Source organism: Topomyia yanbarensis, chromosome 2 (genome assembly GCF_030247195.1).
Source record: "Topomyia yanbarensis strain Yona2022 chromosome 2, ASM3024719v1, whole genome shotgun sequence".
NCBI classification, from domain to species: Eukaryota; Metazoa; Arthropoda; class Insecta; order Diptera; family Culicidae; genus Topomyia; species Topomyia yanbarensis.
Genome location: NC_080671.1, coordinates 383,194,765 through 383,222,258, shown reverse-complemented (window position 1 = coordinate 383,222,258; position 27,494 = coordinate 383,194,765). Strand labels below are relative to the sequence as shown.

The 27,494-nt window shown below is 38.5% G+C and overlaps 1 protein-coding gene across 2 annotated transcripts in view; it reads left to right on the top strand.

Annotated features, from left to right (window-relative positions):
* The window catches only part of LOC131684694 (B-cell receptor CD22), a 1,114,748-nt gene that overhangs the window by 1,074,431 nt on the left and 12,823 nt on the right, over positions 1-27,494 (top strand). The gene's annotated exons all lie outside the window — the stretch shown is intronic.

Here is a 27,494-nt window from a genome sequence, read left to right as displayed (position 1 = left end):
ATATTTTCTCATTACATAGGGACAAGGGGAACGGAAATGTGGCCATGGTCAGTAAAGCAGGATGCCTTTGTAAAACTGTAGCTAAGATTGTATAGTAAGCTAGATCAATTATCATCGAAAACGTAATCCCATGCCGTACTATGAAAATTGAAGGCTCCTCTATGCCGGGAGGAGTTCCGTAATATCACAAAGTTGCCAGTTCCCAACCTAGGTCTAACCAGGGAGCACGTCGTTTGGCATAAGTTCGTTTGGCATAAGTTCATTTGGCATAAGTTCATTTGGCATAATGTTCATTTGGCATAACCGTAGGTGACACATACGGTCGTTTGGCATAATGTTCATTTGGCATAATGGTCATTTCGCATAATGGTCATTTGGCATAATGGTCGTTTGGCATAATGGTCATTTGGCATAATGGTCGTTTGGCATAATTTGAAATATACATTGAAATCTCTGTTATATTAGGCGTTGACGATGCCTAATGTGGCTACGCCACATCGCTTTACACGTGGTGCTGTCCGACATCGCTCCGCTCCGTAGGACTTAAACTAGCTGATAGCCCCTATGTTTAAGTAATCCGGGCAAACGAGTGGATCACAGATTTGCTTGCAAGGGGCTGCCGTTCCGACGGGGGTTTACAGATTCAAAGAACTGCTCATGTTTGAAAGAAGGAGTCAACTCCTAAGTTTAAGTAATCCGGGCAAACGAGTGGATCACAGAATCCACTCGTTTGCCCGGATTACTTAAACTTAGGAGTTGACTCCTTCTTTCAAACATGAGCAGTTCTTTGAATCTGTATACCCCCGTCGCAACGGCAGCCCCTTGCAAGCGAATCTGTGATCCACTCGTTTGCCCGGATTACTTAAACTTAGGAGTTGACTCCTTCTTTCAAACATGAGCAGTTATTTAAATCTGTATACCCCCGTCGGAACGGCAGCCCCTTGCAAGCAAATCTGTGATCCACTCGTTTGCCCGGATTACTTAAACTTAGGAGTTGACTCCTTCTTTCAAACATGAGCAGTTATTTGAATCTGTATACCCCCGTCGGAACGGCAGCCCCTTGCAAGCGAATCTGTGATCCACTCGTTTGCCCGGATTACTTAAACTTAGGAGTTGACTCCTTCTTTCAAACATGAGCAGTTCTTTCAATCTGTATACCCCCGTCGGAACGGCAGCCCCTTGCAAGCAAATCTGTGATCCACTCGTTTGCCCGAATTACTTAAACATAGGGGCTATCAGCTAGTTTAAGTCCGACGGAGCGGAGCGATGTCGGACAGCACCACGCTTAAAGCGATGTGGCGTAGCCACATTAGGCATCGTCAACGCCTAATATAACAGAGATTTCAATGTATATTTCAAATTATGCCAAACGACCATTATGCCAAATGACCATTATGCCAAACGACCATTATGCCAAATTACCATTATGCCAAATGAACATTATGCCAAACGACGGTATGTGTCACCTACGGTTATGCCAAATGAACATTATGCCAAATGAACATTATGCCAAATGAACTTATGCCAAATGAACTTATGCCAAACGAACTTATGCCAAACGACGTGCTCCCGTCTAACCAATCCTGCACTAAATGGAATCTCTGATTGAAATGTCACATAGTTTTTGGTATTCCTGGAAGCGTTGGAAACTCTTTGTGTCTTCTGAATTGACCAGGTGCTGTTTGCTTCGGATTTGTGGCCGAGCTTTTTCTTGCTAATATATTGAGCGGCCTTTCAAAAGAGAAAAAAATATTGTTACGAAGACTCATTCGCTTGTAATTAGTGCAATACTACATGCATGACGCGCGGCATAAACAACCGATCATGCAGACGATCCTTGTTGAAGAAGACGCAAAGCAGTCTCGCCAAAAAGTAACTCGACACTAGTTTGAAGGTCCGGTGCGATTGACACTCAAAATCTTCGTTCATTGGAGCAAGGGGTCATGGAAACAGATAATCCCGTCCTTCAGCGGATACACGCATGCCAAGTTCGAAAAGATAACAACACCATCGATTTCAAATTTGTGAGCGGGTATGTAAACGCGTCAGTTCTTCATGAAAGTTTTGTCGCCAGTAACGTCGTTTGTTTGCCTTATACAAAATATCACAATCCTGAGCTTATCTAGGCAAACTTTCGAGATATCTGACACGGCTGAATATTTCTGCGTCTTGCGGAATATTAGAATATTTCGCGGACTATCTTTGATCCGAAAGAAGATCGGATACGGTCGAACCCAGTTCATTGAGTTTGATTTTAAACTCGGACCTTTGGCGACGAATCTTGTTCGACATCCCTTTTGGAATCATTTGGGTTAATAGATAAACGGTACAGTGCCAATACCTTCCTGAAATTTCAAATCGGACGCGCCTCAAAAATATTGGTACCTCGAAAAAAGTTTCCATGCAAAATTTGTGCTCAACCAAAATACAACATCATATAGCGTCAACATCTGGTGTAATGTTGAAAAAATTTCTTTGAGGTACAATGAATGTTTTTTAATTGAAATGGGACTTGAGTTTAGAAATGCAATTTTTATTTTTTGTATGCCAAATGTTTTAGTCATCAATGAAATGTCGAAATCTGGTTTCAATTCGACAAGGAACCAATTTTTGAATTTTTATTTTAAAATGCCAAACGGCATAGAAAATAAATTAAATAAACTCAAATTTAGAATTTTCCAAGTATCATAAAGTCTATCTTAAAACAAAATTCAAGGTGGCAGTAAATCTTGACGTTTTATTACATCCTAAGCCATTTAGCATAAAAAATTCGAACGCAGTTTTTGAATATTCTAAGGGTCCTTTTGTGTTTTTTCACGGATGAAAATTTTTGCACTTTGGCCGTTTTGTGCAACCCCTTAATCGCGTCCGATTCAGCTAAACTTTTTTGTTAAGATGCGTCCGGTTATTAAATTCGACGATCATCTGTTTTCCATACATGCCATTGGCACTCTAATATACAGTCGTGTGAATAGATGCTCCCTCCGTCGTCTTCAAACACCTAGCGTCAACTGATTTTTATAAATATACAGTAAATAGTTTGTGGCTGGAATTTACATGACATGCTGTAGTCAGACATGAATTAAGTAGGGAGTAGGTGGACCATTTCCATGTACACAAATTATTATTTGAAGCCGTTGTTACGGCATTTAATTAGCAAGGGACAAACGCTGAGACAGTCACAATAGTCGATAAAATAAAATCACTCAGGCAGGCAATTGGTGAGGAAACAAACAAAACTGGCTCATTCAATGAGTCTCAACGTCGCAAATGCTTACCGTGAAGTTTACCGTGACTTAACTTTTTGTCGGTTCCGACAGCATGAAGTAACAAGTTACTTTACGCTTGTCCGGACATGCCGTAGACTCAGGTGAATCGCATTTCTAATGCCAAAAGACCCTGACTCCTACGGTAGCAGACAAAAGGTTAAGTCGCCGGAGAGCTCTAAGCTTGCATATATGATCCTTCCATGCTTTTCTAAACTTTCTCCCTTCAAATTCTTGCTCTCCCTTGAGTAGTATGGCTCTAAATATTGAAAAATATACTTCACCTTCCAGTCCCTTGCTAATTAAATGCCGTAAAAACTGTTGACAAATTGACTCAATAGGTCGTTAACAAAAATGGTTAACAAAAAAAATGGTAAAAATATTATTTGAAGGTCAAACTGAAAAAGAAAGCTTAAGTAAACACCAAAGGGGTGTAAAACTAAAACTCCGCAAAGGGCACCACGCTACGGCTCTGAGTATAACAAAAGGGTTGAAACCATACTTCACTCTACTCGCGATGTGATACTATCGATTTCTGGTTAATCCCAACAGTAATATACACTTATCTCAAAGGTTAAGCCAGTACAAACAGATTTAATGTAAAACCGCATACAGCTCATTATAATAACAATACTATATAAGATCATTTCACTAGTTACTTGGATAACCAGAAAATCTAGATCAAATACATGCAATATACAGGGACCGCGCTGAATTTTGGATTTAAACTGTGAAGGTCCGTTCCAATCACTTTCAAAAAAATTTCGCGATGATTTAACTAGAACTGCCATCATTTCGATTTTTTCTGCTCCCAAGCCCAGTTTGTTAGGAAAATTCGATGGTCAAAAATGATCATTTTCACCTGGAAGGTTTTTTTTAAATTTCATAAAGCTTTTAGATTTTAAACTGTGAAGTTCCGCTCCATTTTTTTTTCAAAAATTTCTCTGCAATGTGATTTTTCTTTTCAATTTTCTTCAAAAATTTCTTCACAATGATTTAATTGGAACCCCCGCCATCATTAGGATTTGTTCCGCTCTCAAGCCCAATTCGTTGTGAAAATTCGATGGTCAAAAGTTTTCCAACTCAAAGAAAGATTTTTGTACAACAAGAATGTCCCCAAAAAAAATCTTTCTTAACGTTTTTTACCGCTTCCTTTCATTGTTTTTTTCAGATCTTAGTGTTTTGCATTAACATCAAATCTCAACGGTTCATGCATTTTGAAATCATTTGACACTACAATAAAATTTGTGATTTCCAAAATTTGTTTCAAAAACTGAAGTTTTTCGAATTTGTTTTTTTATGCGGTTTTCGTTAGTTTTGACGCTAGACACTTGATGTTTCACGCTATTTTTAGGAACATACCACCGATTTTTTTTTTCGTTTTTCAATATTTCATGTACTCTCCATTTGGATTTTTCAAATAATAAAATAAAATCAATATTCAAACGCTGCACACCTTTAATGATGTCCGGTGGAGCTTTTTCGATGTAGTAAGCATTTTATATAAGGCTTTATTTGAAAATTAAACACGATCATTTTTATTAATATCTTCCCTATAGAACCTGATTTTCTATCGGATGACGTGAAATTTCATCTCGATCCGGTTTGTTGTGTGAATTTTAGTTTCAGAATATGGAAGAAGAAGTAAAAGTTACACATTTTTCATAAAATTACTGCGTTCACTGACTGGATATTTTCAAATATTTCGTAATGCAGTAAATGCAGCAATTTCATGCTTTTTCTATCATATCCTGAAACTAAAATTCATACGATAAACTGAATTATTCAATATCGACGTTTACCTTCCGTCAGGCGCGGTAGTACACAGAGTGCGCGTGACTCAGAAAATCAAGCCAAAGGTCTTTGAACACCAGCGCCCACTCGTTCAGTGAACCATTCACGCGGCTTCAGCAAAGTTATGTATTTTGTCACACTAAATCGTGTCCCTCAAAAACAAGAAACAGCCAGAAGCTTCCAAGCATAAGCACCAAGCCAACATTAGTGATGACGATATGAACGTGTAAGACAGTGTAAAAAGGCTGTCCGACAGACCGCAATGCTACAGTAGGTTATGTAGCAAATGTTTTCCCCTTAGCGAAACCTGGTCTTCACGCGCAACAGGAGGTAAAGCGAACAGTATTCGAATGTAATTATTATACTATTTTAATTTACATATTGTAAAATAATCCACGACTCAGGTTAAACAAAATTATAAAAAAATAAACCAAAAAATATAAGCCAAAAGAACGGTTTAACGATTGTAACTATTTTCAACCGAATAATGGAAAAAAATTCCGCAGCTGGAGATATTAATAGACTTTCACGCTAGCTTTCTACATTGCAGATATGTATACGATAGATTGATTTCACAATGTTGCGATTCTTCCATTTTTTTTAGTTTCCAATTGGTAAAAAATCTAAATCCACAGCATGCACGGTCTCGCGCGCACAAAAAAAAAACATTGCACACGGTCACATCACATTAAACATAAATTACCCCCTTCGATGAATCCAATTTTCGAAAGCACTCCAGCGGAAGCGGACAGGCAATTTAAAATTATTTCCTCAGCAGCAGATTTTATGCTGATTTACGGTTTTTCCCGGTTCGCGTAGTTACTTCATTACAGATTACCGCCATCAATTCGTAATGAAGGTCCAAATGAATACGCAAAGTTTTTGGCCGACCGAATCTGCTGGGTAATAGTGTATTAATGATATTGAACTTTTCGAATAAAGCGAAACCCCTTTTATTTTGCTGGGGTGGGCGCACTACCGCATCAAACATCGTGTGGCCAGGCTATGTACGAAGAAGGACAGGGTGATAGGGCGTCTCTGGAAAATGTTCATCTCCCTCGCAGAGCATCGTCGTCGTTGTCGTCGTTCGGGGAGCAACAAATTACTCAATTTGAAGGAATTTTAATTAAGCTTAATCATGCTCCGCTCGCTATTACTATCTGCGGATGGCGAGATGAGGAGGACCAGTCTGGAAGGGGAGATTTTCCGTAATGACGAAACATCCGACTGTGTGGTTCTGTTTCACATTCCCGATTTAAGTTTTTTTCCCAGTTGTAAAATGAGTTGTGCGATGATTACCGGATTTTAAATCGAGAGCGAGTATGGATACATAATTGTTTTATCGTTTCAAATGATCGACAGTTAATCAAAGTTTTGAGATCGCGGATAATTTTATAATAAGCATCCATCCATATAAGTAGCTGCAAACGGGAAATGTGTACATATCTACAAAACCGAACATACCACTGTCGATGTTCGTTATGATTCGATACTATCTGTTCACTTATGCTATTTATGTATGCCGATGATGCCAATGTGAAAGTTTTGATAGATAATAAATTGGAAAGGGGGATCAAGCCAATTCATATTCCGTTCGAAGGCGTGTGCTCTGTGCGATGACTGGAAAATTGGATCAGTTTAATTCGGTTTTCTTGTGCAATCGTCAGCATTCGTTCATTATTCTAGGAACATAATTGCATCTATAATTCTGTGCTGTCACTTACCAAAGAGCGAATATTGGTTTTTATGCAAAAAAAAAGCCTCCCGTAAGCTAACCGACGGCATACCAGAAAGAGGTGGAACTCACAAAAGCTAATTAAAACAGATATCTAAAATTGCAATTTGGTGAATAATGTGAAAACGTGAACTCTATTATGCGCGGAAATCAAATCGTGTGCAGAAATAATACAGTCACCATCGAAACAACCTCGCCCGTATCGTCGAATAACGGAAACTACCCGTCCAATCAACCGTCTCAAATCAATTTAACGACATAGCACATAGCGTTATATTCAAATGGTCAACAGGGTTGACTTTGTGAGCTAATCCACCACCACGAAAACTCATCTTGATCCAGTTGTAATAAATCATGAATCAGTTTACGTTGTATAGTAGAACCATAATTAATGTTATTAAAATTATGGCTAAAATTATGGACAAATTGGATGATGAATAATGTTCATAAAGTTGTGAAGTCACGACTGGAAAAAAAATTTGCTAGTTAAACAGCGGAAATTATGCCTAAAGTTCACAAAAAAACTAATATTTCCACAAATGCCAAATACAGTCAAAACAAAGCGGAACAATTGTGTTCCTTCAGGAAAGCCAACAGAAGTTTTTTCCATGCTCTCCTGCAGACAAATCTCCTGGCTGATGATCCCGGTTGCTATATACATGTCGCTCTTCAAGCCGCAGTAACAGATGGCCTGCCACACGAGATGTTTCTTTGCAAACTTTAAACGCTTAACGTATTTGGAAATCCCTGCCATCTTTCCTCGAACAGTCGACGTATAATATTACTGTCCCGATCCAGTCTTCCTGGCTGTCGACAAACGTTCTTCGAACAGTTTTATTTCGTTGCACAGTGTTTTCTTCCGCCAAGAACGTGCGAAAATTTATTCACGCGAAAACGGTAGAACATACAGCAATTATGTTTTCTGGGATGTTTTATGATGTTCTAAGACCTTTATTTTGATGTTTGTTATAGTGATTAATCCCCCTTGAAATGAGATATTTGCTACAAATTTGTTCAAAGTTTGAAAAACAAGATGTAGTCTTCACAAATGTCAAAGAACTTGTTTTTGTGAACATATTTACTGAAGAATAAAAATCTCTATTTATAGTACATTTAAAGTTATTGACCGCTGTTTGCGTATGACCCCTTAAAAGTTTTTATTCAACATAACTTCTTAAATATCGTAGGTAGAGCTTCAGCATGTTCCAGAAAGTTGTTCATCGTATCAAGATACACATCTTTCCAGCAGAGATCATCGATCAATCTCTTACGATTTGGAAGTTATTAGGTAATTTTTTGGTAAAATTAACAAAAATTTTAAAAACAATAACTTTGGAACGGGCAAAAATGGGCAGCCAGCTCTAATTGCAATTGGAAATGCTACATCAACACTCTTAACCAACAAAAAAACACCTTTAACAGGCCAACGAGGGTACCCGGGTACCCACAAATTGAAATGCTCATAACTATGGCTTATTTTTCGACAATTTACATGGAGAAAACCCACTAACTCGCCTTTTTGCCGTTAGATGGCACTGTATGCATCGTATTATCACTGTAAGTGAAAATAAGAAAGATAATTTAATTGTCTACAACTTTGTCGACGATTGCTAGTCAATCCGGCTTTGTTAAAAGAAGTTATTAAACTTTTAACGAAGTTATGTCTAAGTCAGTTTTCTATTGGGCCTAGCAGTGCATTGTTGTGTATCATAGGTAAGCTGACCAACTCTAACGAAAAAATTCGGCAAACTCTGGCATTGCAAATTTTTTTTTTAATTCTCTAAGACCCCCCTCTCATATTGTGGTAAATGTCAAATTAAGCTCAGATGCCAAATTTCACATCATTTGGACAATTCTAGACTCCCGCCCACTTCGCTTGAAATTTTTGAAATTTGTGCTATGGGAAAATGTGGAGGAAAAATATATTAAATGCTATAACTTTTGAAGTAGCAATCAGAAAATTACAATTTATATCTCTTTTTAAAGGAAATTACCTTAGTATTGGAATGGAGATATTATTGTTCCTAGAAAAATAAGGGAAAGTGGGGTACTAGGTCATTCTGGCACCAAGTCCCCTATTTTTTAAAATTTTTCTGCTCCTTGATGCAAACCATACATATTTTGCAGTTTTTCTAATGTGAAAAATCTCAGAAATCGAACGGAACCTTTTGGACCTTTGTCCGAATACGTGAAATTGGGGTTATAGGGCCTTTTGTCATTTATATTAAATTTTATCATTTTCTCCTGCATATATCTCTATTATTCTTTATTCAATTTTAAGAAATTGTACCTTGTTGAACGTGGAAAATTCTCAGAAATACAACAAAAATAGATTGGTTTGCGTTTAAATTCAAAACATCAAATTTTTTGACATTAACTCTACAAACCACATTTTTTTCATTAAATGTCCTAATACCTCAACCTCACCTATTTTTCCAGGTATGAAACTTTTCTCATGTGATTCCTAAGTGCATTTTTCACTATAAGTAGTGAATTAAATAATAATTTTGGTGTTAAATAGAGTTAATATGTGCGATGTTATGATAAACATGTGAAAACGAGACTATATGTCAGATAATTTGATGTTTCTGAATTTTACCGGTAACGAATGTATTTTTATTTTGTTCCTAAGGATTCTCCACGTTCAACAAGGTACAATTTATGAAAATTGAATGAAGAATAATAGAGATATATGCACGAGAAAATGATAAAATTTAACATGAATGACAAAAAGCCCAATAACCCCAACTTCTCGTATTTGGACAAAGGTTTCGTTCGATTTATGAGATTTTTTCACATTAGAAAAATGTATGGTTTGCACCACGGAGCAGAAAAAATTTAAAATTTTGGGGTCAAAATGACCCAGTACCCCACTTTCCCGTATTTTTATAGAAACAGAAATGTCTCCATTCCAATACTAAGGTAATTTCCTTTAAAAAGAGGTATAAATTGTAATTTTCTGATTGCTACTTCAAAAGTTATAGTATTTAATATATTTTTCCTCTATATTTTCCCACAGCACTAATTTCAAAAATTTCAAACGATGTGGGCGGGAGTCTAGAATTGTCCAAATGATGTGAAATTTGGCATCTGAGCTTACTTTGACATTTACCACAATATGAGAGGAGGGGTCTTTGAGAATTCAAAAAATAAAATTTTTTCAGTGCCCTAGTGTATCAGTACTCGATTTCCACGAACTAAACATTTTTGTGAAATAACCGTTAGATTAAGCTCAATAGTATGTTCAGAAGAGTTATAGTAAATAATACGAGTTTCTTTAGGACACTTAGCCCTGGTTATCGTTTTCGTCCATGCTGATTGATGTTGTATAGGTTTTCACGATTAATTGATTTGAATTTTCGTGGGACCTACGGGTCACGATCGTGTTTTTTTTTATTTTTTCATCGTTGGTGGTACTGACTGTTGATTTTTAGGTAGTAAGCGCATCACAATGCTTGAGAATGCTGTGCTTAGTATCTGTTGTTCCGGTATTCGTTGGTTAATGAGAAGATACTCCGGTTATTTACGATTTAGTTAATGTTGATGATGTTTGTGTAGTGAGTTTGCTTGTAGTTAATGTTGTTTCGTTAGGAATTTTTGCACATGGTTTCCCATAGTATGTATTCTTGTTGCCGAACCGGCACGTAGTGGTCTGTCTTTGATATGTACATTGCGTTATTTGAGAATTTGTAGCGACTTCTATTACATATACAAAGTGCAGGAAAGAAGAAATATGTTTCGTTACTCACATTCTCACGGCACGAAGGCCGCTGAAGATACCAGGGAAAAATCTCCAGGTGTCAAGCTTAATGGACTCCACCGCTCCGAATTCCGACTGGATGGTTATAATGAACCTACACAGAAGAAGAATTGTTCCCAAAATCTTGATAAAGTATCATAAATTCTGCAAGTAGAACAAAAATCATATGTTTAATGATTCAATTTCCCTTCAGTAACGCCCGCGTAACGCTTTTATTAGTGGAAACATTTGTTTTTGTTTTGTGAACTTTAATCACGGTTTCCGCCACGTCATTACCCAATCGATTTTCTGTACGTGAACTAGTACACCACTTTATGACCATTATTCAGAAAAACCAAAGGTTGACTCATGATGTTATATATAGATTTAGGAACATTAGTTTAACAAAATCAAGACAGTCTGGATACTTTCTCGCAAACCATTTTATAAAATTCGGAATTCATAAATCCATTCAATCCTCGCGAACTGATTCATGATTCCTAATATATCAGTCACGATACAATATCTGTACTTGAGATATAGCTCACAAAATTATCAAATATTAATCATGTATTCGTGAACTGGTTCATGATTACTAGTGATAGTCACGACTTTCCAGTAGTGGTCGGGAAATAGCTAACGAAATCGTAGAATATCATTCATGTAATCGTGAGCTGGTTCATGATCCCTAGTACAACAGAGACGACTTACCATTCGTGCCCGTGAAACAGTTTGCGAAATCATAAAACAGTATTCATGTATCCGTGAACGGGTTCATGATTGCTAGTATAATAGTCACGACTGACCATTCGTTCACGGGGACGGGCATAGTGTAGTTGGTACATCGATTGCCTTGTACACAGCTCAGCTGGGTTTGATTCCCAACCCCGCACATACGGTTAGAAATTTTTCTAGAGATCTTTCTATCACGCAAAAGAGGCGAATGACCATAAGGTTACAACAAAAACCATTCGTTCATGTAAAATAGTTTACAAAATCATGAAATATTCATGGATTAGTGAAATAGTTCATGATTCCTAGTACATAACTACGATCTATCTTGCGTGCTTGTTGTATTTATAAGATATCCCTAGCCATTGTCAATTTCATGCAACTTTACGTGAACTGTTTCACAAAATTTGGGGTATTACTCGTAGAATGACTTTTGTTCCATCCATGTCATATATGTCCATCGCTAGCGACCAGTAAGAGACACGAGCAGTAGTTATAAGAAAACTATTAGGACCTTCAACATGGTTATTAATTTGATAAGGTTCAGTGTGATGTCTGGACAGAAAAAGAAAACAGCGCTGAGCACCAAAAATGAATTATAGAGCCGCAAATCGTGTTCGTGATATAGGTCACAGAACAAGATACTACGAATCAGTCACACTTTTATTTTCCTGTCACGTTACTCCGAGTAAAAAAACTTATTATAACTCAAAAAAATACGATCACGATAAGACGAAGAGAAATTATGAATATCATAAAAAAAACTGCCATGAACATGGGTCAGAACACTCCATGTGTCTAATTCGATAGTAAGCTATAGAATAAAATTTCAATATAACGTGCAAATAAATAACGTTTCAAAAATCCTAAAATCAAGTGCATAAATCAAATTACTCGTGACAAAGATATCAAAAATCGTGACTAAGATCCTAAAATCATGAACATAAATACTCGTGACTAAAATATCACGATAACGTGTATATAAATTACATAAATCGTAATCAAGATCCTGAACATGAATCACTCTAGTCATGACTAAAATATCGTGACTTAGGTCCTTTAATTATGAATATAAATCACGGTACTATGACAGAAAAATCCGATGGTAAACTCATGAATAAAATATTACGGTAATGAGAAATCACAAAAATCGCGAGCAAGCTCCTGCAATCACGAGCTTCGTTAAACTGTCGGCTGTATATTCCCAAATAATGAACAAGCATCATATCAAAAACTAAACATGTCCAGGGAACAACCACAGTAATTTTAGTAAATATGCGAATGTATCGCCATGCACAATTCGGCGCAAACTGTTTTTTTGGAAACACAAATAGCGAGGTTTATTCATAATTTCAGTAACTTGGTCACGATGTTCGTAAATCGTTCAGTGCATGAAATCGTGATTTTTTGCAAGAATTTATGAACGGATTTTTTCCGTGTATCGCAAGTACGCGGGGATAGATTGTGCAGACGCATATGAATCTTATAATCTTTCATACAAACGGGTTTCTCGGTTCTTGACATTATATTGCTCATTGATGTTTGTTTGTTTGTTTAGTTTGAGCTTAAGGGGTTATATCTACTTTGGTCTCAAACAAATAGAGTTAATTCACGAATTTTTATTTTACACTTCTGATACTGTTTTGTGATACTATTTCGCATATGTTGTAGTACATGGTTAAAGGTATTTGTAGTAATTTTTATACTGAAAAACTTGCAAACTGGCTGTTGCCACGGATCACCTTATTTTGAACCTTATGAGCAGTGACAATGATAAATCAAGACCGGCTTATCTGCAATGGTAAAACCTATATTTTTTCGTTGGCACATGTCTGGACGCTCTTCGTGAACGAAGAATTTTACAAAATTCTCAGTCGTTACGAAAATGTACTATTTTTTCTGGATTTTTTTATTTTTAATGACAACGTATGCGGAATGAAATTTGGACAACGCTTCCAGTATTAATACAAAAATGCAACCCTTCGCAGGGCACCATACTAAACGTCATACTCTAGGCACATTTATTTTAAACATGTCCAGTGTAAACGATTCGCTAGGAAATACCATGTAAACAAAATGGCAGCGAACGCCCAATCTGGAATCTAGCCACTATGCCAAAAAAAAAAATTTGGTTCTATGGAGGGCTATGGCGTACCTTTTGTACAAAAGGCTGATAACCCTCCAAATGTACCACAACTGCGTCCAATTGAGGATTTTTGGGATATTTTGAAGCGGAGAGTATAGGCCAATAATTTTCGACCTAAAACTAACAAACATGATAATTAAAATTAAGAAAGAAGTCAAGAAAATGCCAACATCAATTTTTTCGACTCATCTGAAAAAATTTCCTGCAAACTATCGTAAAGCTTCTCGAACGGGCTCAATTTTTTTTGTATATTAAGTTAATAAGCTGACTAATGTTCTCATATAGAGAGAACATTCAAAAAATATTTTTGTGCCAAAAAATTTCATTTTCAATTTTGTCCAAATTTTATTCCGCATACGTTAGAATGTTAGTATTTTTGGTCTTAAAAATAGAACTATAATCAAAGTAAAAATTCCTTTGTTCACGGTTTTTTATGTGACGAGTAATCGTTGTCACCGCCAAGCCGTTTTTGAAAAAACACGATTTTGAGATAATGCAATGTTGAAATGTGTTTTATATTCCGGGCCCATACTGGCTATCTTCTGAGGCCGTAGTAGCGTCAAGAACGTCAATTTGATGCTGTCGTCGTGCCATTCTTCCCTCATTTTAATAGCTTGCAAGCGCTGCTCCCGTCCTCTTGTGCCCCAAACTAATCGGCATTAAGACAACAAGGTACCCCCATCGCTTGTCCAATCTTCAAAACTGCAAAATTGCCTTCACTGAAAGTGCAAGCAAAAGTAAAAGATGCGATTTCGATTGATAAACTCTCATTGATGTTTTGTGTGAATCCACCATTACATGTTTCAAGCAACTAACTTTTCAAAAGATCATCAATACACTAACACTAATATAAATTCTGACGAACGTGACTTCCGGAATGAACAAGCATTCCGTACGCATTGCAAATATATGTATATTTTGTGGGGAAAATCCTGGACTTGCGAAAACTGAAGTCACTTAGGTCTCAGGACACCTTCGGCTATTTTGTGCTGTAACTTCAGATTCTGAAATGTTGAATGAGTTTCTAACCCTCTCGCTGTACATTAAGAATACGTAAAGAAAATTGTTTCGATTTTTTTACCCACTCACTTAGATATAACCCCTTAAACGTTAAAAGTAATTCGACCAGCTCAACGACGTATTGGTTGTTGTTATTTGTAAAAAAAATAACGTTTTTTGGGTATTATGACTACAGCAATACTTGTATGGTGGAATTGGATGACGACGACTTCCTTAAGTTTAATGGATGTTCGACTACGCAAGCACAAGAACGAATTAGGCAATATTCAAAGCAGACGGCAACTGTATTTATTGCACCGACAATTGCCCACATTTTGCTGATGAGCTTCACTGATCATGAAATAAAAGATCGATAACACAACAATGAAAGAAACGGTGTTTTGCTAGTCCCGCTGACTTAGAGCGACTACTGATTTTCGACAGCTTTGCTTGATTATAGCACTGACCGGCGCGATGAATGCAACCTTTAGGTAGAAACGATTTGTTCAATTGCTAGATTACACTATCAAGTAGCGCGATTTTTGATTCTGATCTGATCAAGATGAGAAGGTAGACTGGATGAAAATCGATTCTAATTTCCCGCGGAACAACTAACACGATAGAGAACAGGGAAATAGAATTTGTTTTGGACTTGTCGGCAGTTTTGAGAAAGATGTTCTAAGTCATTCTCGAACCTTATGGTCGGCCTTCGATAAAATGCAAGTTAAATAAAAATCAGTGTAGGAATGATCTGAGACTAGCCTTGAAAACCAATAAAAATAATGTCACCTGTCCGCAAAACTTTCGACCGCTATCTGTTATGATGAGACAAAGTCGGAAGCGGAAATGGTTCCGGTTCAGTGCTAGCTCTCATCGCTGAATCCAACGATGTGGTTCAAACCAAAAATGTATCATTTGAATATTTCAACTCATCTTCGACCACTGTCAATTTTCAATTGTAATTCGATTCTCCAATATCGAAACCAAAATAAAATGACATGTTCATCCGGTACAAAATCAATTTCTGGCAGACAGGGACTCACAAACGACAACATTTGGATGCCGTTTGAAACTTCCGAAACTCGCTGATTGTGTGGACTGAAAGCGGCCATTGAGTCCCACCACTAATAATACCTGCTTGTAATCAGTTCTGCTCGGGTTTGATCTGAATGCAATGGAACCCCCCCCCCCCCCCCCGCTACCCCCAAGCTCTCCCGTAAGTAACGCGCAAGAGTGAGTGATTCATCGTCGGCGCGCAAAAACTCGCAGCATAGCGCGGATGAAGTTTCCCTCCCCGAAAAGTTCCATATTCACGCGATGACCCAATGCGGAAATAGTAATCCGATAACAAGTTAGCTCGTTCCTGCTCTCGTCGCACGCAGAACCAACAACAACGACCACCTCATTTAGAACTGTTTAACGAGCCCCTCCAGGGCCATCTGAAAACTCGCGATTGGTATCCATCTAAACGCAAACCTATGATGTACCTACCTATCAACCTGCACCGAAAACATTATAACAGTTCGATCCCGGCTGGTGGCGTCGGGCAGTGTTGCGTTATCGTGCAAAACGTCCCGTGAACAAAAGTGACGGGTGTGTCCCTCTCCCGCTGCACAATACCGGCGACCGGCACTGCTGGGATCACGGTCGGTGGTCATAAGCGTGACGTGTGCATTGGAGAACTTTCCCCAACAAACGAACCGTGCGTCGGTGGGACACATGATATGGATGAAAGAGAGAGAGAGAGGAAGATACATGCAACATACATGTAGGACGCATTTGTCTTTGTTCAAATAGGTATCCACTCGAGTTTAGGGGTAAAGGATGCTGTGCATACATATTACACATTTTCGAGTGGAAAGTCAACATGCTGGGAATGGATTTGCTCAACGACCGACAGACCGACGGACCAGGACGAACGGTACACCATTTATCTGATGCTCATAGTGGTGGCGGACCCCCATATCTTGACTGAAAAGAGACACGTGAGGACTCTGGGTACTTGGGCGAATGTTTGTTGACATTGTTGCAACTCTCCATTTGTGGATGTTTTCCGATGGATGATGGTATACGAATCTTCGAATAGATGGCATTATCTGTCCATTCGTCATTGGCGCATTGAACGTACATATGCCAAACACTGCGAATGCAATTGGTTGCATTGTTCGACGTTGAGCTCGTTTGCTATGAGTGCTTCAGTTTATCAGGTTTAAATTCAACCATTGTTACACCGCTGGCTAGCGCTCGTGTAACCTAGTTAGTTAGTTCCCACTATCCGTGAAAGCAGACGGCACGATGTGCCAGGCTTACTGCTTCTTTTTCAGATAAGTGCGCAATAGCATTATATCAATTATGGTTATCGGGAATCTAAGTTGCTAGAGAAGGCAAGTTTGATTCGAAGTAGAAGTATTCGGGAAACTTTGGCACTGCGATCACCTTTCTGTAAGAGAATCATGTCGATATCAGTTATGATTGTTGATGGTAAAATTTTCACTATCAATGTGATGTGATCTTACAATCACTGTCAAATATCTCCATAGAGCCAACTTACACTCATTATATCAATGCGCGTTCTTAATGTTCATATGCAGAGGAATTGAATCATAAACCATTTTTTGCGATTTTCGCAGTCTCGTTTTGTCTATTCTATATATTTCAAAGTAATTGCAAATTATTTCTTGACCAATTGACACATTATTTCGTGGTGTTATAACGGTTTTATGAATCAATGTTCCGTAAATCTAAAGGAAAATGAATTCGTTTGCAATACAATCCCTTGCGCAAATTTTAACATTCCGCTTTGACACGGCTCAATGCACTTGCATAACAGAACCGTGGTCCGTGAGTTTTTAATATATACAATGGGTTAAAAACCATCAAATTTAGTTATAAGTCCGTCAGACCTTGTGTACGCGATTTGTTACTTTGCGTAGAGAGCCTCTGACTTGGTTGAAATGAATTAGCTGCATCACTTGGGGTCAGTTAGTCAGCGCTCTCTCAAGAACTCCTTCCCTTACCACGGCTGCTTCTTGGAGATTTGAACTCTCATGGGTCTGCCTGTACTGATAATAGATGATAGATCTTCGATAAGTCAACATCTTTGTGACAACCTCAATATGACAATTTTGAACATATACACTAAGGCAAAACGCATAGAAAAATTCATAAGATTTATCTTATGATAAATAGAAAAGTAACAAAACTATGTTTTCATAATATTAACATGAAAAACATACGATTTTTATGATTACCTTAACATTTTATAAGTTATTGCATATGCCAGTCGTACGAATTTCATACGAACATCTTATGATTCTCATAAACATAAGAGAAATGTATAATATTGTCTTATGATAATTTTCAAATTCAAAGATACCTTATGGAACATGAAATCATAGCAAACCGATTTAACAAAATAAATGCCGTTTCATAAGATAATCTTATGATTTACATACGTGCTACTTTTAGCTAAAAATTATACGATATTCACATGAAATTCGCTGTATTTTTTGCCTGAGTTTCACGGATTTCCAGACCACCTTGACCATATCTCTATACTCAACCTCGCTATGGTTAGATTGCAAGTGGAAGGTAACATATGATCGTGATTGCAATTACCTTTCTGGTTCACCACCATTCGGAACCAACTAATGTCTCACACGGAACATTGACTGGAAGAGCTACGCGTCTGCGATATCTCAAACTATCGACTTGATACTGGTGCTTCTTGAATAAGTTTGACGCTTATCTGGTTTGGAGTGTTTGATGGAATTCCGAGGTACAAGCTTGTATACGTGTCATTTGCTTCATCGTTGACAGTATTGGCTGTTGATTTGGAGAGACTAGGCGCAGCCCAGAAAATCTCTTGAAAGAGGCCATACGCTCTTAGTACCGGATTGTTAGCTTTCAGATTTAAATTTCATAGTAAGGCTCTGATGAGGATCGGCAACCACCGACAACAGGTAGCGCGTATCACGTTCATGCTGTAGGACGCATGCTTGCTGATTTATACGATGGAGCTGCATTGTGCCGCCTGAAACTCGCTTCAAATCACTCGATACAGGCGACAGAGGGTACAACTGAGAATGAGAAAAAAAAAAAGAGAAGTTAGATCGAAATTTGTAGATGTATGGCTTTAAAGATGGTGTATGCGAGCGATAAATTAGGGAGATCGCAGCCTGTTAGAATATGCCGAAATTGAACATTGGGTGCTCTTCCTCGGACCTAAAGGTGAACCGTTAACTAAGACCTGATGTCGGAATATGACCAGACAAAATGTTTTGTGGTAACCATCATCTCAATCGCAAATTTGTAAAAGAATATATTTGCTCCCAAATATTATGAAAAAAGTATCAAACTTTGTTTAGATAAACACGTAAAATACGTACGTAAAATAGAGGCATAACAGTCCCATCGACAGATTTAGCAGTCACACGCATAGGCGCGCATCAAATTACATAGTCTTCATGCAAAGTAAGGGTTTCAGTGAAGTTAATGATTATTTTGTCCCGCTTTTTTCATATCCCTGTCGCGAGATCAATCAATATTTTTAGTTGTAGCCCCTGTTTGTTTTCTCACTGATTTTTTTATATTCGAATTTTTTGTTGCTTTTCCTTCTGATCTTCTGTAGAAAATAATATTTGAATAAGGTATAATTCTAGACATTGTTTCGTTATTCGCCATTATGATAACACCAAATTAGTCTCCAGGTAGCCGTGCTCCCAAAGGCTTCTAAAATCTTTGATAACGCGCGAACTCCAGCACAATATTTCGAATCCCTATCTTCACTAACAATCTCCCTAGTCCCATGACATTAGTGGATTGCGTAGTAGTATATAGGCTTCTAGCAAAAGCAAGTGTCGAACTAATATTCCTTCCTTCTGCGATCTTAGTTCGGGCCTATCCAGCGCCGGTATTGATCAATAAACAACTTGGGGTTACCAGGAGTTGCACATTGATGAATGATTTGTTACTCCCAGGCATTATCATCTATTGATTTTCTGTGAAATTTCAGCTGACCCCGATCAATAACTCGAAAAATTCAATATTGAGGTCCTGGCTCAAAACCAGACAAGAGTGTAGAGAAGTTTTGAACATTCATAATATTGGTGTTCTGATTAGAATTACTTAATCTAGTCGGGAAAACTTTCAAAAAAATTGTGTTAAATTTCGAAGTATTTATGAAAATAACTACGCTGAAAAGTTTCCGGTGCAAACATACGTTGCTAACTATGTAAAAGTGATGCAGCTGTTGCTGCAGAATCGTACAAAAACCAATTCGATTTTTAACAAGTTTTGTGTATATATATTCCGATCCTGACAGAAGGACCGCAGACGCATTGTAAGCAATAAATCGAACATGGGTATGGCTTACGCTGTAATTTTATAGGCTGTAAAGCGTCAGTTTTTGGACTAAGTCATTATTTATCTGTTGAGTTTTGGAGCCCCGAACTGGTTGAAATGTTTAATGGTAAGGAGAGTTCAATTAATTTGTTCTGCTCCGTGTCGACATTAAGAGTTCCAAAAAGACTACCGGCTCTCTCATATGGAAGCGATGGAATCAATGCATACCAAACCACTAAAAGGCCTATAGTGCATTCTACTTTTCACTTCTGTTATATATGAGCGACCAAAAATGAAAGTCGCAAGGACAAAACTCACTTCGTATTTCAAATATATTAGAAAATAAAAATCGAAAATAAACTTCAAGCGTAAAAATCGGACAGATATCCTGCAGCATAAGAATCGCTTAAAAATGTACGCCCGTAAAACTCGACAAGGATGAACTACCAGTAAAAAAAACCGATTAAAAATAAATAGATCGTTCGCAGGAGCATCTGTATATCATGATGTTCAAGATTAAAAGTCGGTTAAAGAACTAATTTGTAAAAATCGGATATATTTTTATCCGGTTCTTATACTGAAGATGTTTTTATCCAACTCTTACTAAGAAAAGTCCCAGTCCGATTTTCATGTTTGAAGTTTATACCCGGTTGATGCGGGTGCTGCAAAGCATGTTCTGTCCTTGCGACTTTTATTTTCGGTCACTCATATCTGACAATACCCAACCATCCAATTATCTCTTTCTTATGACAAGAAGAATATGAGCATTTTCAGTAGTTTTCAAAATCCCGGCGCGCCTGGCCCATACGTGATAACGGTGCTGCATCTTAGTTCCCAGGATGGAACAATGCAGATTAATAAGACCAAGAAAAGGAAACAAGGACTCCCGTATACGGAAAGCGCTTTCAAGGTTTCTATGAACGAAGAACCTCTATATGGCTAAGATGTTCTTGGTATCGAACTAAAAGATATGCAGTGGCGTAGCAAGAAAAATTTTCGGTGAGAAGGATTTATATATTTTGTGTACATAATAGATGTGTCTCTATATTTATGCATGTCTTTTTGTCAAGGTCAAAAACCTGCAAACAGACCCTGATCCTATCATTCAGGGAATGGGGTTGGCAGAAGGTTGGTCTACTCCGCCTACCTCTTCTCCTTATGCCTCGGGATCACTGGATGTGACTACTTCGGAGGAGGGTATTTACAACTCTCAATTGGTCGAGTCAGACCGAAATAAGTGACAATATTTCTAGAAAAACGAGTTTAAATTTTGAATCGCAGCATCCTTTACATTATAAATTGAAATTAATTTTTGCCATAATTCTTGTTTATTGTTACATATTTCAAATCTGGCAACAGTTGAATGTTGCTGAAGAAATTCTTTATCCACACAGATTTTTTGTAATTTTAAATTGCTGAAGAATAAATGACATGTAATATTACACGAACGAAAGTGTAGAATCATATGCTTTTTGATGCTCCCATTGAGTGCATCGAATTCGACTTAATTTTCAATCAAATTTTTGATTTAAGCTTTGCATGTTTACATTCGTATTGATTCACATGTCGTTAAAATTTCATTATTTTTTGGTGTGCAGTGCTATCATTATCTCAATTTTTTATGTTTTGCGACTTAGTCCGGTCTGACTTAACACCGACCCATTCCTAGCTATTACTGCTAGTTCACTAATTTCCTCATAACTGTACCACTGAGAACTGACATACAAGTAAAGTTTTCCACTTGTGTAAGAAATTAAACTGTCGCTTTGAAATGACAACAGCAAGTAGCAACATGCCACTGGTCGGCGCATCTGTCGGCCAGCAATCGCTATACGGGACTTGTGTGCAAACTTGGATACAATGGTGACTCACGCATACGAACCTGTATGGGATGGTGAATTTCAACGTATTTTCATTTAAATATTTACACAGGTTTTTCGGGAAAGTTTGTTCCAGCTTATATGTCTGTTCTCTGTGACTGTACTGTACACATTGTTTGTGCTAGTCGGATGCCGAATGTTCAGTACATTCGCTTCGATGTAGAAAGTAACCTTAATGCAATTAAACGGCATCCCACTGCCCCGCTTGGGGTCAGAATTTCCATGCGCAGGAACCCTGCTACTACTTCAGGATATCCGTTCTTGCAACAAAATGTCCGCTATTTTTCTGGATATCTCCTCATCCGCTAGCAAACGATTCCGGGTGGAGCGTAAGTTCCAGTACGCTGGCACCCCGACGATCCGAAACCACTCATTTATTCTCCAGAGATGGACTTAGATCACACCGAAGGAGAGCTCTCCGACAAGCCTGCTATGACCAGTCTCCTTATATTTCATGTATTCTTCCGATGGTACCATTCCACTTCTTCAGACAGAGTGAGAAAGGTGGGGATTATGGCGGCAATGACGTATACCGCCTCCGACATTATGTACGCACTCGCGACACGAACAGTCATTAGACGAAAAGTGCTTGTAAACTTGGTCCGATTTCGCTTTGAGTTCAGCGCAGCAGTCCGCACCGGAACGCCATACCTTAGTATTGAGGATGAGATACCCATGATGAGACGTCTCTTGCTCCGATGGTGCGGTTGGATCGTGTTTCGGTAATAAACCCTTCATGATAGTTTTAGATTTGTCAGCGCACCATTCAACTGGCATCGTTGGACTCTTGATCTTGACCAACACTGCACGATAAGCGTTATTCCAAGGCTTGCCGTTTGCTTCTCTGCACAGGTCTTTATAGCTAGTGGACTTGCTCAACACTATGTACCTCACGTTTAAAATCAGCCCTGGCCGCCCGGAATATCACCTTACGTTCTTCTCAATCTGCCTCTGATCTTGCTATCTCTGACTTTATGAAGGCAGCACGGAGACTCCTGATCCTTTCGTTCCGGTGCTGCCTGAACGAAGTGCTTCGACTCTAGTCCAAATCCTCCGCCTTACAGTACAGTTCCACCGACCAATGGTATAGTGGACCGCCTGGTGATCGTTATGTATTTACTAGTGAGCAATTCATGTTATCCATTAGCGTTGACCTGCACAATGATACACGGTTGACCTTAGCGATCGCGAAGTCTTCGTGTTTGTTTTCCACCGCCACTAGGATAAGGAAACCGTCCAATACTTGGTATTCCGCAATTTCTACACTAACCACCACCCTGTTACCTTTATCGGGACAAACACGATACAGCTTTGCAATAATTGCATCATCGCACTTCGTTTCTCCATAATTGTTGGCCTGCCTTTGCCTTTTTGAAGCAGCTCGTCATGCGGTCGTTTCCGTCCTCCGGTTTGCAGATGGTTGCTTCGTGCAGTCTCTATCAACGTGCCCCTTTTCTCTGCATTTTCTACACATATCTGTCCGGGTCCTTGCAGTTCCTCATCTGACGTCCGAGGTACAAGCACCTCGCGGAGCGACTCTCAGCGAGCACACCGACCATCCGACTTTTGTCTTACCGGACTCCGCCAACTTGTTGGCAACGTCCACTGGTAGTCGAAGTGCTTTCATACAATTTCCAAATCCGGATAGTCGCCGGTACATCTAGTTTACACTGCTCGATCAGTGCACCATTCAGATCTTCTACGGTCGTTATCTCATCTAGGCCCTTACACTCAACTACGGTTTCCTACGTTTGCTTCGCTGCCCAAGAATTCAGCAACAAGCTCGCGGTAGGTCAAGCGGTAGAAAGATCCTTCTTCAGCTCGAAGATCATCTCGCCTTTCTGAGTGCGCTTCGTTTTAACAACGTTCTCTCCCCACTCCTTCCGCTCTGGGCCCTGTCTTACTCTCTTGAGAAGAGCGGCATAGGAGGTCTTATCGTTCGCTTCGATTGTCAGTGCATCGCCCTTGTACCTCTCCCAAGGAGCCTTACGTTTCTCTGTCTTGTTTGTTCCTCCGCGTCGCCTGCTGGCTTGCCACGATGCACCAGCTACGGTCTTTCCCAAGCATATTAAAACCAAAAATATGTGTTATTGAATCAAATAATTTATTGTTTATCACATTAACTAACAAACTTGTTAGCTTGAAAATATTTATTTTATTAGAATCACAACTAATTTTCGCTTTTAATAAATACATTTTTAATCTCAATAATTTTCTTTTAATTTCAATTAAATAATTATTAAGAAAAGCGAAACGATATTTTTTTATTGAAATAACAAATAAATTTTATTGAATACAATAAATAAATTTATTGTCTCCCGACCAATCATTTTATTTATTGAATTTAATGCATATTTTTATTGAACCTACAAATCTTTTTTCTGCGTGTACTCTGTTCTCCGAGCGAGTATTGTGGTGACTCTTCGGTGTCGCCTTAGCTTCGGCCGTCGCGTGTTCTGCGGCTTCCATCAGAGCCTTTTCGGCTGATTCAGCTCTTATCAAGGGCGCCATCTACTCGCGTTCAGCAGCTGTCACGGCCGATTCATTACTGTATGTATGCATGTATGTATGTATGTATGTGTGTGTGTGTTTTTATAAGCAAGTTTAACAGCTTCAAAAGGCTCACCTTTGATGTTTTGACACTCTGCGGGAATGGCTTAAGTGTCTAACCGCGAAAACCATTGCTCTTCTTCTGTCTCCCACGGAACTACATCAAACTATAACATTACCTAACCCCTACGTTTTAAGATAATTTTTCGATTGAGGGAGTGAAAACTCATGAAATGACGGATAAAAAATAGTAATTTTTTATTTAAAATGAGTAAAAAACACCCTTACTTGACAAATTATCTAAAAAACTCAACGTAGGGGTTAGGGTATTTTTTACAAAGAATATGAATGCAGAATTTGAAGTGAATCGATTAAATAGTTTTTGAAGTTCGGCAGTTAACACCGCAAAACGTGTTTTTCCAGATATGTTCGACAAAAAACTTCGTCACCGAGTCGCTTATCGAATTTTTTGCATGAAAAAATTACATAATGTTATTGAAATGATACATTATAATGCACAAAAATTTTGGTCAATTCGCTTGACACAAAGTTAAAAAAATCGCAAAAAGTGTTTTTTACGCTTACCTCCGCCACCTTAACACGGAACCATATATTTAGCTCCCTTTTCCCCCTTGCTTCTCGTCATTGTCTTCATCTATTATATTTTTCCAATTCCAAGTACGCAACTTGAGCCATTTAGCCACTTCACTCGGATATTCTCCAGCGGTAAATTATCGCAAACCATTTAGCTCCTGATTCCATAAACCATGTAGCTTCGATTTCTGTGAGCTATTTAGATCGCAGATTTGCCGTGATCTACTCGGATTGTACTCGGAGATGAACTCACCTTACTCCGACTGAGAGTTCCCGGCGGTGAAATTTCTCTCGATACCGATAACCACGGATGCCAACGGTACCGGTAAACTACATTTTTTTCGGTATATTTACATTTGCACAAGCCGTACAGCCCGCTACAGCGACGCATCACATACAGCTCTTGCCAGAACGGTAGCCAAACCGAGTACATTTTCCTGTTCAGCAGTAGAATACGTACTCCGACTGCTCGGTGAGAGTGTGGAGTAGTGAAGTTTGTGCTCTCGCTTTGTACACTTTTCTCTGCATAGTCAAAGGGAGAGGCCCGCACACGAAAGCGTTGATGCCGGTCGTGGCGTAAATGAACCGCATTCATTGTCGTCGTTTGTGATTAAAAATATTGAATAGATTAAAAATATTAAAAATAAGGAATGAGAAGCTGTACCGCTCGCGTCTGGTGGCTGTACTGGGGGCAGTATTTTTTGTCATGTTACTGCTTTGCTTACAGACTACCGTACAGCGCTGGGCGTCCTGCACTAGCGAACGACAGCAACGTCGAAAGAGAAATGAGAATTTAGGCAGAAAATTACAACCGCAGAAAAGGTAGGCATTTTGCATCATTGCCTGTGACCGTTTCCTTGAGCGGTGTTTATCTTGGCAACGATGTCCGTGTAGTGAGCCAATTAGCCCCGACAGTGCACCTAGCCTACTCAAAGGGAATACCGATAGATGCCGAGATCTGTTAAAAACGGTTCCATTCCACGTTATCTATCCTCATAAATAATAGTACGGTTTCTGTGAATTTTTCAGCGAACACTTTTGAAATATTCTACTTATAGAAATTGCAAATATTCGATTTTTCAAAACATCAAATTTCCTCAACATTGGGTTAGATGATTCTGCCTGCGCGCTTAGTCATATTTGCCTAAGCGGCGCTTGGTACCCACAGCTGATACTTAACCAATCGTTCGAATTTCTTCCAATGATTTAGAATGTGTTTTCTTGAGATAATACAACTTAACATAATCAAAATACTATTTGATTTCAATAAAGGGGTGAAAAAAGATTTTGACAGCACCACTATGCAATAAATGATAGGAGATATTCAGCAAAAACTAGAAAGTTCATCCGAAACGCCGACGAACATTTTTTCTTGCATTTTCCCTTGAAAAAATGATCCATTTTGTGATGTCATATTCTAAATGGAACAGACTTTACACTCGGTAAGATTCCAAAGAACGGATTCAGTGATACTATATGGTGAAGCATCGAGATCAGCTCGACATGATGCTAATTTGCCTGCTAATCCTGACGATATCCGGCAATGTCCGGAATTGTCGATGGAAGCGCTCTCGAACATCCCCGGGCGATGACTATCGTTGGTAGCAGCTAATCCCATCAGCCAGTACAGCGTGGGTGGGTGGGAAGGTGGTCGGTATCTAGCTAACAGTCACTTATACATATGGCAGCGCATGACTGCAAAGTAGACGGAATTCCCACCATGCAGGAGTGTTTTCAATCCTAGTCGTGCCCAGGTCCCAGGAGTGCGAGACGATAACAATGCTAATCGCGATAACTGCATCTTCTAGCCAAAATTCAGAATGGGATGTGCATATTTTACAGTTGTTTGCTATTTCTAGGCAGGGATTCCATGACAAAGCGGTTGGCCATAAAACTCGAACTTTTCCGATTTGAACGAAACTTTTCAGTGGTGTTCGGTTTTTGAATTTCCACGTTTTTCATTTGGAATCAAACCATTATGACTCAAGTGCAGTTTTTTAAAAGGACGTACGCGTTTTTGCAAGTTGTGCACAAATGCAAGAACTGAAAAAAATTGAAGAGAAATTATATAAAATCAATCATAGTTTGTGAAAAAAATATTTTCTGAAAGAAAAAATACATTTTGCATTACGGAAAAGCTATCAATAAAGGTTTTTCAAGCAATAACTTTGAGCATATTTTTAAATGTCATAATATTAGCAATACATAAAATACGACACTTGTGATTCCCGAAGACTTCAATTGAGCCAATATTGTCCCCCTGCGTTCAATTGATGATCGTGGACAAATACAAAAAGAAAAATCATCTCGGATAACTTACATTAAAACACATCCCAAAGTAATCGTCGTAAAGGTACTAGAGTTAGCGTTAATCAATTTTTGGAGGCAAGAATAAACCACCTGTTTTACCTTGCGGTAGTTTTAAGTCTAATTTTAAAAAAGTTTTTAGCACGTACATTACAATTTCAGAACAAACTTCTCTCATTCTAAATGTAATGAGAATTATTTCATTAAATCTCAACTCTACTAACGAATACCACAAAGAACATTGAAATTACTGTCCGAATAATTCGAGTGCATAAATGAATCTGAAAGCTGGTACATGGTCACTCATAAAAGACTGCCAATCATATACGTAGCAGCACTATGAAGCTGACCTGGGAAAGCTGACCGAGCAATCTCTATTTACACAACGAATTCGATAAACATCCAGGAA